The sequence below is a fragment of the Parasteatoda tepidariorum genome, chromosome 1, assembly GCF_982258835.1.
Source record: "Parasteatoda tepidariorum strain Cologne lab strain chromosome 1, Ptep-v5.0, whole genome shotgun sequence".
In the NCBI taxonomy this organism is placed as follows: Eukaryota; Metazoa; Arthropoda; class Arachnida; order Araneae; family Theridiidae; genus Parasteatoda; species Parasteatoda tepidariorum.
This window is the reverse complement of record NC_141755.1, coordinates 46,989,335-47,002,817: the sequence shown is the minus strand read 5'-3', so window position 1 is coordinate 47,002,817 and position 13,483 is coordinate 46,989,335. Positions and strand designations below refer to the sequence as shown.

The window sequence follows — 13,483 nt, the reverse complement described above, 5'->3', positions numbered from 1 at the left end:
AAAGCATGCGAATACGTATATTTTTTAATTTTATTGTGAGTTAATTTTAAATTAAAGTCTGTACAATCAGTTTTTTTCTCTATAAAACAGAGTCGGGAGTAACGGAAGCATGAGAAAAACTTCTTTACTCAATCTAATTTATTTAACTTAACCCACTAAAGATTGTATTTTTTTTTTTTTGTATGCCGTGGCGCAAAAAAAGCTCCGATTAAGAATTTTTTTTTATTTTATCTAAATGAATATTTTCTTCTGTTAGCTACTATTTGATTTTTGAAAAGAATAAAAAACATTTGCTTGATGTGAAAACAGTCCCTATTCAAATCAGAAGAACTGTAAAAGAATTCTCATAAGATATGTATCGCTAGAACAAAAGGGAATTTAAACAACTTAATGAACTTAATTCACTTTATTTGCATAAACCTATTAAAAAAAATCGAGATTAATTTCTTTGATACAGAGAACATTTGAAAGCTCGATATTAAAAACTTAATCATTGATTTTATTGTTCTACTTAAAGGAAGATGTTGAACAATACTTTAAAACAGCTTTAATTTCTTAGCTTATTTTATTTTAATAGCTATTTTTGACAGTGAAAAATAACAACGTAAACAAAGCATCGATTTCTAGGTTTTATAAAAATTATGGCAAATGCAAAAATTATAGCATACACACGTGGAGAATTTTGTGTCACTATTATGGATATCCCTCAACGTTAGAGCAAAATTATCTCTTTAGTTCAAGAGAATGATTTCCCGGTAGTTATTTTCACCCTACGTCATTTAAGAGGAAGACATGGGCATGGCGGTAAAGAGCACTATACAAAGTAGGAGGGTTATAGTTCATTGGTTTCAACCGTAACAAAAATAGCCGTCGTAAACTAAAAATTAAATTTAGCTTCTTAATCTTCTTTATTTCACTAGATTTAAACAGCTCTGAGTAATTTTTGGACAAATATTTAAAGTTATAATTATTGATTTATCTACTTCACGGAAAAATTTAGGCAAACTTTAAAATACTTAACTAAAAAATCGTATTTAAAAACTTGCATATTGTATTCCTTGCCATGGGAAAAAAAGTATGAGCTCAAAAGGTTGAGGTGTTTTACAAATAAAAAAGTGAAAGCTTTTAAAATTTTAATTCTTAATAAAAGAAAAAATTTATTAATCGCATTTTAAAAAAATACCGTGAGGACTAAGTTAAAATACTATTATAAGTTACTAACTAAATTGTTAAAATCTTAATTTTTAATAAAAGAAATAATATATAAATTGCATTTAAAAAAAACTGTGAAGTCTAAGTTATAATATAAAGTTATAAGTATAAAACTAAAATGTAATACTATAATAACTGGGATAATTTGAAAATGAACTGAATTAATAACCTTTTTTAAGGAATTTTTTTATGATGGTGCTATATATAATATTTCTAATCCCTTTTTAATCAGTGCTTTTCTTTAGTTAAAAATAGAAACTCAGTTTTGTATTGTATCGTATTACTTAATTTAAATTTGTAATGGTTGTTTTAATTGTGTAAATCAAGTTTTTGTTTAAACATTTATTCATGCAAATCCTCATTAAAAATTTTAACGATGCTAATCTTAAAAATTTCTTAAAGTTTTTCAACTTATTTTTTTTTTGAGGTACTTAGATTTCTTTAAAGAAGGAGATTATAGAAAATAGGTTGCTCACCTTTCCTCACATTTAACTGCGAGATCCTGCTAGAGGTCACGACACACAGTTTAAGAAGCTATGATATAAATTATTTAGTTTGGGGTTAATAGACCGTTTGTCCTGGGTTTCAAAATGTCAGGACTATAAAGGACCCTACGCCGGTGATATTCAAATAAATTCTTTTTAATAATTATAAAAATTTTAATTTACTTTAAATTTAATTTTTATAACTTAAATATTGAGAATTCGAAAGCCTTGTTTTCTATCATATAGGTAAAATAAAAATGAAAACATCTTAAAGGGCACGCACAAAAACTGTTCATATTTCAAAATTGTGGAATAAGAAAAAGAGATATATTGAAACATTTTTGAATAATTATTTAAGCGGGGCTGTTAAACGCTTAACTCCAAATATTTGTCTCAAACATTGTTTACATAAAAAGGAAATAATTGTGTCAAATTTAAAGAAGAAAAAACAAGGAAAAATGTTAAATTGTTCGCATTTAGGAATGGAATTTGAAAAAAAAAGAAAGTATTCAATATCAATATATAATCTACAATATTCAATATGTAATCTGTAATCCAATAAGGGAATCGTTGAAAGAGAATTGGACATTGTTCATTTCTGGAAGAGGCGTATTTACTTGTTGAAAAATATTTTTTTTAAAATAAAGTCATTATCTTATAATAAATCCGAAAAATTTTAAAGGCCTAAATGCTACTGTGATAACAAATCAACTATACATACAATATTCCTGCTTCTATTTCAACGAAATATCTAAAAAGTTTTAATTGAAATTTTATTTATAAAATGTTTAAATGTGTAATATTAAATACTCTTATTAAAATTAATTAATAACTTTTATCTATTAACATCATAATTATCAATAAAATGAATTATCAACTTTTTTCGATTCACATTATAACTCTCTACAATGTTAGTACGTTTTTGTTTGTCCTACTTCTCAATTCCATTAAAAACACAAACACGTGTTTTTTTAGAACGTCTCCTAACTTCCAAGGACAATAACCGGTAAGGATTTTGACACAGATAAAACTCAAAATCTACGTACCTTCAACATGAATGTATACCTCACATTAAGGAACACCTTATTATCACAGCTCGATAATCCACATTAAGGTAAAATTTTATTCCATGTTTTAATCGAAATCGTTTGCGAATCGAAAAGAACAGTTGCTTTCACCGAATGTCCTCTCAACTCCACAAGCACACTGGCGTTAACCGTTCAGCACAACCACCTTAGCTGTTCTGAATCGAAACTGAAGAAAACCCATTCGTCTCAAAAAGACTGGTAGATCTGGTCAGGGGCAGCAAAAGGTTGATTTTTTTTTCTAATTATTTTTTCTCCTACTTTTGTCTAACTTCTTGAACCGTGGTATAAACCGGTATTAGATTTAATCCGACTGCCTCCAATGCTCTTTTTTTGAAAGACTTTGTTTTCTTTGTTTCTTGTTTATTCTCGCTTTCTGGCCTACTTTCCGAATACCGCGCGAAGTATGAAATATTCGAAATTGCAAGCAATCATCATGGATTAGTGGCTTCAAGATAAATGTTAGGTGTAATAGAAATATCTTCATCTCGGCTGAAATCATTGTTCTTGTTACGTAAATGTGAAATAATTTCGTTCGTAATGTTATTATTATAATTTATTAATATTTTACTACTTGTTTGGATACTTTTTTATAAATTAAATAAAAACGACGTGTCTTTGAATGATCGTATCAAGGTAGAAAAGTACAAATTATACTTTATGAAAATTTTCTTATAATTTTTCTTTCTAATTTGTGCACCAAGGGTTACTGAACTTGTCAATCTGAGCATGTGTGTTGTTTATGGTAAAACAAGAAGAAGAGCATATACTCGAAATCAGAATATTTTAGGCACTTTGATTTACTAAAGCTGAACAGTGGGATATATGCGAAGGTCTGGAAAACATCCCTGAGGATGATCCGAAGACATGTCATCATGTCATCACAAATGAGAGGTGCAGAGGTGATCTAATTTGTGAGATCACTTCCTTAATTTAGTGATTCTTAATTTAATTTAATAGATCTGAAGGGGAAGGAAATTTTATCCAGATCCTCGAACCAATGGTACAGATCAGCGACCGACCACAAGGCTTTCGACTCCACGAATTTTACGAGAGCGTATATGGCATGTACTCGGTGGATCCTAGCGGAGTCGAGGATCGAAACCCGGCCACACCAGATCGGAGTCCGATTTTCGAACCACTTGGCTACCAAGGCCCCTAAAGTCGGAGTAAATAGCTCTGGTCGTTTGCACAAATATAGCAAAATTTTCAAAAAAGCTTTAAGAAAAAATATTGAATTTATTTGCTTGAAAATTATTTTTAAATAAGCTGCAATATGTTTTGTTAAGAATGTAGTACACAGTTTTTAATATATATAAGTATTTTTGATCTAGTAAAAAAAATGATAAAATATTTTCGGAAGTTTTATATAGCATTTTTTTTAAAATTAAAAGCAAAAATATATTAATAAGCTTAAAATATATTCGCTTTATTAAAACTGTTTAGTACATTTTCTAGAAAATAGTAAAGAAACAATACTATAGAAGTGTGAGAACACACCTCAGTCTCAAACTCACTATACTGGTGACAATTTGGCAACGAACTCCTGACTCATTGAAAACTATGGAAATCGCTGGTGGAAAGATCTACGAACTTACAACCCTACTTTGTAATTGTTCAATGAATTCAGCATATACATATACATAAGGAGGTGCTCATTTAAAAGAACGACTTAAGGCTTATGACAAGTTGAAGAACAGATAGCGCAAGTTAGGGAATGGCATCACAACGATACGTCCGGGTTACGATGGGATTCGAGAACACTGCCATTTAAAATATAATCTATCGATTGAATTTATGAAGACGAAAAGTTAACTGTTAACTGAAGTTTCAAAATCAGCATGTTTTTATTTAATTTGGTTGTTGAGTTTCACTAATGTACATTTGACGACAATTTCGGATTTGTCATTTCATGATTCGAAAAACTGGATTATGCATGCTCTATACCACAATTTAGCTCGGAGGGTAAATGGTAACCATCTGGTATCCGAACCAAGCTGCGCAACCACTCAACCGTGTTTAAACTTTACCAACTCTTAAGCCTCGAGGACATTATATTTTATTTTCTAACCATAGTTTAACAGCTGACCCTATTTTGGGTTCGGGACTACCAATGTTCAACTTCGTAACCTTGAAATCTTGAACCCAACACAGAGGACAAGGGTACTCCTGGATTAAGTATTGAGAGAAATGCACCTTCATGGAGGACTTAGGAGGCAATTAGACAAAGGGACAAAGTGTTTTTTTTTTTTACTTTTCGGAGAAACGTAAATAATTTCCATGCCAATCCAATTGACACCAATGATGCTTAGTTTATTTTGGAAATAGATATTAACTGAAATAGGTTTTCTTACAGTCCTTCGAAAGCGATAAATACCGGAGAAAATTGCTAGATCGCGGTAAATTTTGACTATCATAAGTTAACCTCGGACAACAGTATCATGCCAAACGATACTGAATGCAGTTCTGTCGAGCAATAGAAATTCAAAATTGAGGTTTTTATATATTTGGCCTCTATGTATGATAAGCTCCATATTTTGAAAAAAAATTTTTTCCAAAATAAATTTTGTTCCATCAGCTTTTTTAAATTCTATTTCAGCGGTCATAACATTCGCAATAGAAAGAAAATAGTTGTCGAGTCCCTTTTCTCGAAATATATTGTAAAGCACTTGCGTTGTTTTTTCAATTTCACAGTAGAGTTAATCTTTATTCGTATCTAATGAATTGTTAAAAACGTGTTTTGCTTAATCTTATAACGTAAAGCTACTGGGAGGGGTAACAAATAATATTATTTCTTTTTTCTAAAATGGTATTATTTTTATTAAGATAAGATTGAACTCGGTTATTCGACTGAAATATAATTTACACGGAATGCAAGTATTTATTAAACATAAAGTATGACAGAAAAGAAAGAAATATATTTTTTGGTTTGTTTAAAAGTAAAGAACAGTCAGTGCATTTTATGCTAACCTCCAATTCTTGGTTTTCGACATCCTCCCCTCCAAGGGAATGGCCAGTTGTAGAAGACACTACAAGATCTGGTTCCCGCACTTGAAATGGACAATTCTCACAACTCCGTCTCACCCAAGTATTAGTTTGAGAACAAGAGCAGTTTTCCACATTTGGCGAAGACGAAGCTCTTTCTGGAGAAGTAATACATTATCCTCTTTTATCTTAGGTAGCTTTCTTGCGTTTCGAACTTCTTGATATGGAATACAGAACCATAAGCTCGTTCAGAAGCATCACAAAATATATGTAAAGAAGCATCAAAGTTTGCAGATGTTTCAATCCTTCTTGTTATGTGTATATCGTTTAAGCAGTGTAATTTTGATGACCATGCATGCCATTGCTTAGCGATACCTGGCGGTGAAATTTCGTCCCCGTGAGTCATGTGTCTTGGAATATAATCCTCCTAATGACTAATAGTGGAGCAAACATTCCTGAAGGATCATAAAACTTTGGTGTTGATATCAAGATCAGACATTTTGTATCAGGTTTTTGGCTTAGGTCCGAAAATTCTTATTTGATTTCTTTTTGAAATGTATTTTCTTCAGTGCTCCCGTTGACGCCTAGAATTTGACAATCATTGACAAAAATGGTTTTCTTGTATCCATTTCCTTTTCAAAGGTTGCGATTTAGTAACCTATTTTGATAATGGAAAACTATTGAAGGACGTTAAATCTGTCATCTATTGGTAAAGAGTGATGTCGTTAGGTCAACTCACGCAATGGGGTTGTTGTAGTTAATTTACGTCGCACTAGAGCTGCACAATGGGCTATTGGTGACGGTCTGGGAAACATCCATGACGATGATCCGAAGACGTGCCATCACAATTTTGGTCCTCTGCAGAGGAGATGGCACTCCCGCTTCGGTAGCCCGACGACCTGCAAGCGAAGTCGAGCACTTTACGGTAGCACAGTTTAACGAGGACCAATACCGCACACCCTCGGTCCCTACGCAGACTGATCCAAGTGGTCACCCACCCGCACACTGACCGTAGCCAGTGATGCTTGACTTCGGTGATCTGCTGGGAACCGTGTCCTAACGATCAGTCCATTGCGGGACACACCCTGGGTCCCTACGCAGACTGATCCAAGTGGTCACCCACCCGCACACTGACCGTAGCCAGTGATGCTTGACTTCGGTGATCTGCTGGGAACCGTGTCTTAACGATCAGTCCACTGCGGGACACACCCTGGGTCCCTACGCAGACTAATCCAAGTGGTCACCCACCCGCACACTGACCGCAGCCAGTGATGCTTGACTTCGGTGATCTGCTGGGAACCGTGTCACGCAATGTGGCAGAATCATCTTTTAAACTATTAATGCCAGTTGAAAAACTTGTATTATTTATTACCTCTGATAGTTTTTCTTCTCCGTTTGAGTTGCAACATCTTGTCTACCGTTTCAGTGGGCGACGTCATTTTTCATAGTGAGTAAAACCTTCGGTTAATTAATTACAAATATTCCGTAAACAAGCAGAGTTTACAGTCAGAGGCCCCTCTCATTTTTGGTTATTTACAAATAAACGAATATATATATAAATAAATTAAGAACCTATCCACCATAAAAGGGTATCAGACACCATACATTAAGGTCGTACTTGGTAATTAGGCTGTAATATAGAAATTAAGACGGAACATATGTGTTTATTAAACAAAAAGAAAGAACGAATGCATTTTCAGTTTATCGGGTAAAAAACCTTCAGTTTTGAATTTTATGCATAATTTCGTAGAGTTAATAAATAACGATTTATTGAGTTTACAATTTTTTCACTCGCATCGAGCTTACTTACTTCTGCCAATATATTTGCCTTTCACCGAAATGGGCAGAGAAGATGTGGAGGAAAATTCAAAGCACTAATTTGTCCCAAGAATTCTCGGTCGGATTCAGGTCTGTCGAGCTGAATGGTCAATATGACTGTGCCAATGACTTCTTACTCTAACAAATTCTCGGTAAGATGAGGTTTATGTGGCCACACACTGTCATTCATAAAAATAAAATCATAACCAACTGACACCCCCCCCCCAAAAAAAAATACTGCTCCAAAAATTTGTTACACTCCAAAAATTTGTTACACATTTGTTATCCCACATCTTCACTCAAAAAAGTAGCACTAACCCTTTCAATGACATGGAAAAGAGTCACATAGCCTCCAAAATAAAGTCCTCCCAGACCATCAAACTTTAGCTTCAACAATAATTGATTTCTCGGATACGGGAGGGTAGGTTCTCTCTCCATATGAATGTACAATGCGCAAAAAAAAAGAAATCATTGGGCAAAAAGAAAAAAAAGAATAGGCCTAGTACTCAATTAAATGGATCAAGGGGCGACCTCAAATATGCTAATTAGTTAGTACAGACGATACTTTAACTTACGATATCAGACACAAAAACATACGTTCGCTGAATAAAGATACCGTTTTTTCGACGGATTATGATTCATAAAGCCTAAAATATAGAGGGTAGCAGCAATTTAGGAAATATGTTTGTGCTAGTGCCAATAGTTTGGTCAGAAGAGGGGACGAAAGTTTGAACCCCTTAAATGTTGATGTTACTCTATAACTGGATAAATTAAGTAAATTAATGAATTTCTGTCGAAACTTAAAAAACTCGTTGATCTAAGCATAATGCCATGGAAAAAATAGTATCAACAATTATTTACTAGTTTTATTATTTTATTTAATAATTTAAGCTACACAATTATAAATTAATGGATTTTAAGGTACACAAAGTTTTACATTATTTTAAAAAATGTAATTTCGTGAAGCAAAATACAAAATTTGGATGAAATTGGTTGAATAGCTAATTAGAAATCACGTTTTAAATATTCGACATCTTTAATGTTCGATTTTTCAAGAACTATTAGATTGATTTCGTTCAAATTTTTTTTTCATTTTTCTAATTGAATTATATTTTTTAAAATGATGTAAAAATTTGTATATCTTACAGTTCATATCTTACAAAAATTTTTATTTGTATATCTTACAGACTATTATTTAATAAAATAATAAATAATAATAAAAAATCATTTTATATTCTCCGTGGTATTATCATTGGATAAATGAATTTTATAATTGAGTGAAAAAAATTTCAATTCACCTAAAATTTTACCGCACTATGGCGAGATACGAGAGAAGTAAAATTCCGATTAAGGGGCTCAAATTTTTGACCGCTCTCTTGACCAAACAATTAGAGCCATCTTTTCTAGATTGCAGTTATCCCATATATTTTGAGGGTCAGAAATCCAAATCTATTGAGAAAAATATGTTTATTAAGAGAAAATGCGTTTTTGTGTCTAATTTCGTAACTTGAAATATCGCCTGCACTAATTAATTACCATATTTGAAGCCATCCCCTCGAGTCATTAAATTAAGTTCTAATGCATGAAAATCTGATCAATAGATCGAAAGTTATTCAGAGTGATTCATTTGTTTATGCATTTTACATACCTAGGAAATGCTACATGCCCTCTCATGACCAAGAAATCAGTGATTATGGAAACAAGTTTTATGGTCTTTAAAGAACATCATGTTGGATAGCCGCATGACATCCCATCACAGGGCTAAAGAGAAGAAAGAAGGGCTAGTTCATTTCTCTCTTAGAGCTGAAGCTACGATTTCTGTCCTCGTGACGTCATGCCGCACACAGATCTCGGAGATCGCAAGCTAAGATATTATGAAAACTTAGCATCATTCTCTCTGTAAAAATAAGTTCGACTTTTTCTTGATATTAGCTTTCAAACTTTATACAATTAACACATTATTTCCGTTCAAAAACATAGTTTAAAAAAATTTCTTGACCATAATTTGAAATTAAATACCATTTTAAAGTAATAAAAATATTTTACTAGTTGACGTAAATGAAGCTATAAATACTTTATTTTGAAATTTTCAGTTTCAATTTTTGTTATTAAAAAAATTAAAGCACATATCGACACTTTTTTAGCTACATATTGTTCGATAACAATAATTTGTAAATTTAGGTTAAATTTAGAATCATGATTTTAAAATATGCTGTTAATGACAATTTGTTTATACTTAATCATTAGGAAACAGCAACCTTCGCTAATTAATGAAACCAAATAATAATTTAGGTTCAGAATAATATTAGAAACTTTACAATTGCTTATAGATATTTAAATTTAAAAGCGTACAATTAAAGAAATCATAAATATTTAGAATAACTTCATTAAAAACTATGCTATGCAATTAAGAGAATTTTAACTATTAATTATTTATACTTTTTGTTTAAGTTCTTATTTCCTTTGACCTTATCCATTTTTTAATTTTTTCCCCTGCATTTCTTTTTGAAGTAACAGGGTGGTTTCAATTTAGATGACGAATTCTAATAAAAATCTGAAACGAACCACAAACCAACACTTTGCGTTTATTCAATCCTTCTTGCCGAGAAGAAATTGTTTGTAAAGAAGAAAATTTACTCTCGGTATTGCAGTAGATTTTGAAATATTTCTAATCAGCAATCCAAGCTAGCGATTTCTCATATCATCTTCATAATCTTCTTTTAAGAAATGCTTACTACATATTCGTGCATATTTTATATTAACTGAGTCATTTCGTTTACAATATTGAAGCTATTCTTTACGTAGTTGTTCATTTACTTTAGACAACACATGGAAAATTATATCTTTTCCTTTTGTGTTTCTATCAGAATTTTGCAAGTTACAATCGCCCAAATTGGCGTTTCGTTAATAATTTTAAATTTTTGTGATTCACTTCAAAAAACTGAGGAAAATGATTACAGAAAACAACGAATGTTTTGGAATAAGTAGCAAAAAGGAATGCTCCAATAATAGTTAGAGCCAGTTAGATCGAAAGACTCGTTCTTTAAGTAAAAGTTCAAGCTTTGCGCCGCCTGTGATGTCACGGCGATATCGGAGGTTTGGCGCGGAGAGAGATTCTTCAAAGGAGTGAATTAGCCCTTCAATTCTTTCTTTAGCCCTGTCCCATCATGTCTTTTAAGGAGACATTGATACTGATTTCAATATATTTTATTTCATAACCGGCATTGAACAGAAAGAAGACCCTATTCTGATTTTACGACTATCAATGTTTAACTCTGTGTCCATGTAGTTTTTTTATCCAACCTAGAAAACAAAGGAATTCCTGGATCAAGTATTGGGACAAGCTAGTTTTCGTTCGGGACTTTTTGATGGAATTAACCTAGCATTTGAGAGGAAAATCACGAGTAGCTCCCACGGTTTGAGTGACAGCAAAGTGATTGTTTGATCCATCCAGAGGCGTATCTATGGAAAGAAGCGCCTATGGCAAATCTCGCACTTGCGCCCTTCCTAAAATATTTAAAATCTCTTAAATAAAAACATTGTTTGAAGTATTTAAGCCTTTTGGCAATATTGCAAAAAGAGCCGTGGTGGCTCAGGGGATAGAGCATTCGCCTTCCAACGAGGTGAGCCGGGTTTGATTCCCTGCAATGATTGCTCGACACGGTTTCCGTATCCGGCTTGCACCTACCACAGTGCTGACGTAAAATATCCTCCTTGACGGATCATTGGTTACCCTTGCCGTCAGACTAAGCGCGGGAAGCTTTCGTGATCCTCCTCTCCATGTAACGCAAATGCGGATTAGTTCAATCAAAAAATTCATCCGCGAAGGCAAATTTCTCCAAAATGCTCGATACAGGAGTTCCATTGTCTTCTGAATTGGGTTCAAAATTACAAGGCTGCGAAGTTGAACATTAGCAGTCGCAAATTCAAACAATTCGATCGGCTGTTCAACAACGGTTATAAAATTTTCCAAAAAGATTGCATTGCATTTTTTTTAATAGATTAATAAATAAATAAAAATTAACTATAACAATAAAATTCTCTTTTTAATTGTAATGCATTCACGTGTGTTCGAAATTAGCATTAGTTAGGAATAAAAAAAGTCTCCTTTATCATATTTAAAGAAGATTCTCTTGCGTTTCTTCAACTGTCAATAATAATTCTAACAATTTGTTCAATTAAGCAATAAGTATAATTAGGTAACAAAAATACTCACACGCAACAAATGTCTCTGGGTTAAAGAAGAACTGTAACATAACCGGATTATTACCCATTATTTCCAAAATTTAAACTGAATGAAATTGATTGTTTTTAAACATAATCATGCTTTGCTAATACCAAAACAATAAAATCATCGCGATATAATAAATTCATTAACCCCTTGGGGACGGGTGATTCAGAAAAGCATTCGTACAAAATCAGAATCAAGTTGTAATTAAATAAAAAATGGTAATTTAAATGTAGTCTTTTCTAATTTGACAGACTTACTTTGCTTTTACTTTAATTATTGTTAGTTTAATCATATATATAATCAATGTTAATTCAAAGTATAATTAAATAGTTTTATTTTGAACAAAGTAATGGTGAATTAAATAAATCAAACAATTATAACTCCGCTCACAAATAAACTGCTAAACAATTACTTTGATCACCAGTTTAATCTTTTTACCCTGATTGATACGGTTTTGTGCTGTCACGTATTTGTGACAGTCGGCGCGAAAGGGTTAAAGATCACAGTGTAAATAATTGCGATTTGTTATGACAATTACAAATAAAATAGCTACAATCAAATTTTATAATTTGGTTAGTTTTTTATTTACAAAAAACCGATGCTCTTAATATAATTAAGATGTACAAACATTATATAATAACCGATAATAAGAAAAAATATAAATATAATTAAATACAGAACTCTAGAAAAAATAGCGACAATAATACATTCTTTAATGAGAAATAAATTAGAGGAAGTTGTCTTAGTTTAAGAATATCTAGAAATAATTGGAAAAAAAAGGCAAAAAGTTAAGAAATAGACCAAAAAAAATCAAATTATGAAAAATTCTCTTCGCATCAGAATGGAACAAATTAGAGAAAAAGCAGAAAAAAAATTAAACAGAGTTGAATTATAAGTTTTTAGACGTTCAGTGCGCAAAAAAATAAAATAAATCAAAGGATTACCCTGATACCTTTTGATATAATAATCAGATCGTCACGTTCTTCTCATGTCAATGGTTCAAGGAGGTGACTTAAAATATGCTAATTAATAAATGCAGGGACAATATTTCAAGTTACGAAATCAGACACTAAAACGTACTTTTTCTGAATAAACATGCCATTTTTTCTACTGATTTGGATTTCTGTACCCCTAAGTATTGGGGGTAGCCGCAATATGAGAAGTAACTCGCGAGCTTTCCAATAGAATTTTAGGAAATTTCCCAGATTTATAAAGGTCGTTTGTTAAAAAATAACTTTTCGTAAATATTTATTATTTTATTATTAAAATAATAAATATTTATTATTTAAATCGTAAAAAAATTAAATTGTAAGGTATACATTTTTTACATCGTTTTAAGAAAAGTTAATTGTAGAAAAGGTAATGTCACAAGGAAAAATACTGTATTGTTTTAAAAACAGTATAACAATTTTTTTAAAGTAATATAATATGTAGTGATATAAATATAATGTAAATGATATGTATTGTAAAAGACTTATAAAATTTAAAAAAAACTAATTATTTAATCTCTCTCTCTTTTTTTTTCTTTCTTTTTTTTTTAAAGGAAGAAAATTATAATCTGAAATAAAATAAAAGACATAGGGGAAAATATAATGCATTTGTTTAAATATTTAGGAAATGATTACTTATAATCAAAGAAAATCCTTGTAGTACACGTTGTTCACTTA

General features: G+C 31.6%; 2 protein-coding genes across 3 annotated transcripts in view; one reads left to right on the top strand and one right to left on the bottom strand.

Annotated features, from left to right (window-relative positions):
- LOC107451385 (chitin synthase chs-2) overlaps positions 1–5,927 on the bottom strand; it is a 69,877-nt gene extending 63,950 nt beyond the window's left edge. The window contains exon 1 of one of the 2 annotated variants that reach the window (XM_043057390.3): positions 5,753–5,927. The gene's annotated coding sequence lies outside the window, so the exon portion shown is untranslated. Of the gene's footprint in view, positions 1–2,743; positions 2,945–5,752 lie in introns of those variants that run through there. The other variant, XM_043057383.3, reaches the window with a different exon arrangement.
- The window catches only part of LOC107451376 (MYG1 exonuclease), a 39,754-nt gene continuing 29,166 nt past the window's right edge, over positions 2,896–13,483 (top strand). Inside the window, exon 1 of the mRNA XM_071179911.2 lies at positions 2,896–3,009. The gene's annotated coding sequence lies outside the window, so the exon portion shown is untranslated. The remainder of the gene's footprint in view (positions 3,010–13,483) is intronic.